The 1,822-nt window shown below is 40.3% G+C and overlaps 1 protein-coding gene across 4 annotated transcripts in view; it reads left to right on the forward strand.

Annotated features, from left to right (window-relative positions):
• Positions 1-269: 269 nt before the first annotated feature.
• LOC118477182 (synaptotagmin-7-like) overlaps positions 270-1,822 on the forward strand; it is a gene marked incomplete at its 3' end in the record, with an annotated part of 257,385 nt that continues 255,832 nt past the window's right edge. Inside the window, 2 exon segments of one of the 4 annotated variants that reach the window (XM_035971474.1) lie at positions 270-406; positions 1,454-1,642. 4 annotated transcript variants of the gene reach the window in all.

The raw sequence follows: 1,822 nt of genomic DNA on the forward strand, positions 1-1,822 counted from the left end.
GTGTGTGTGTGTGTGTGTGTGTGTGTGTGTGTGTGTGTGTATGTATGTGTGTGGGTGTATTTGTGCGTATATGATTGTGTGTGATTGTGTGTGAGTATGTGTACATACAATAGCGAATCGCACCCTCCATGCCCGTAAAACACCCGTGCGCCTCTTCTCCGTGTACCCCGCTCAGCTCACCCCGCCATGTCCTACCCTGGGACATCTATGTGACGTGACGTGTCCCCAATCCCACGTCTCTACTCTCTACTCACTCCCCACTCCCCACTCCCCCACTCACCTCCTCTCCCCCTCTCCCGTCCACCCTTGGACATCTCTGTGACGTGTTCCCGACCCCTCGTCTCTCTACCCTCTTCTCACTCCCCACACACCACTCCCCACTCACCACTCCCTCTGTGAGCTCACGGTACGTGCCGATACCCTGCCCCACACGCGCGCTCTTACGCCGATAAAATAAGAATTAAGCAAAAACGGATAGTTCGGCTCTCTTCTTGTGTACACCTCTGGGTGGTGACATTTTTACGTTCGGACGCATTTTGGATATCTTTTGTGTCTGCGAGTTCCGTTTTGACACATCTTGGATATCTTTTATTGTCAGTGATTTGATTTACCTCGGACCTGCCTTTGTGAAAAGTTCTGTGTGTTGTTATTGTGGTTTCTCTCATTTCAGATATTTTCTATTGTATTTTTTTTTCCTGTTTGCTTTTTTAATTTACTATGGACGTATTTTTGTGTATATTGCAGGGCACTGATATGATGTTCTGGCAATTTTAAGAATATTGTTTGTGATTTGATTTACTCCCGACTTATTTCAATTCTGTGTATTGTGATGGATTCTTATAAAGTATTTATTGTCTTTTGACACTCTTTGGATTATTAGTTACACGTTTATGTACTCCGGATATCTCAATGTAAAGTGCTGAGTGGTGTTTCTGGGTTTTGACTCTTTTTAGGAATATGGGGCTTTATTAATTAAGTAATTTCTCTAACATACGAAGATACTTTTTTCAGTTGTATAAGATGACCGTAGAATTTGATGACACTTCGTCTGTTGAAAAGTAGTTGTACCGATAAAAGAAAAACACTATTATTTTCCTGAATCTTTTACACGCTATCCGCGGTTATAACAATAATGCTGACATAGCGTTTTTTTAAACAATTGGTTTTATTTATTTTAGTAAGTGAATAAGGTCATATAAGTGCCGAATAATAGAGGTGTTACAAGAGAGTAACATACACAAAAAAGAAAGAGGGGATATGAAGACGATAGTTGTTTGATAGGAAAGAAGAAGCAAACCACACCAGAGCCCCCGCCACCCTCCCACCCCTCTGGTTTGGTTTACATAATACGAAAGTGTTGAATTTTATGAATAAGAAACTGACGAGAACAAGTTAGAGACATTGTCTGGTTTCACTGTGTTAGTTGATTGTTTTCTACTTTTGATTTCCCCAGGATTTGGAGTACGAATCGTATTGTTGAGAAACAACATTCTGTGAGGAGAGCAGCAGTTTCATCTTGACTACAAGGATGCGAAGTTGGATTTAGCTATGTGACCTTTCTTGTTCCGGACCTGTGGAAAGTTTGAACTCTTTTTTTCCCTCATCGTTGTTATCACAAAGGATTTAATCATTGCTCAACACGGTAAGTGTTAAGTCCTAGTGGTGTATGTGTGGTCTGTTTTGTGGTTGCTGTTGTTGTTGTTTGTTATTGTTGTTTTTTTGTTGTTGTTTGTTATTGTTATTGTTGCTGCTGTTATTATTATTGTTCTTTTTGTTGTTTCGTTTGTTTGGTTTTTTTTGGGTAGTCATTTATTTGCTTCTC

The sequence above is a fragment of the Aplysia californica genome, unplaced genomic scaffold (assembly GCF_000002075.1).
Source record: "Aplysia californica isolate F4 #8 unplaced genomic scaffold, AplCal3.0 scaffold00017, whole genome shotgun sequence".
Lineage (NCBI taxonomy): Eukaryota > Metazoa > Mollusca > Gastropoda > Aplysiida > Aplysiidae > Aplysia > Aplysia californica.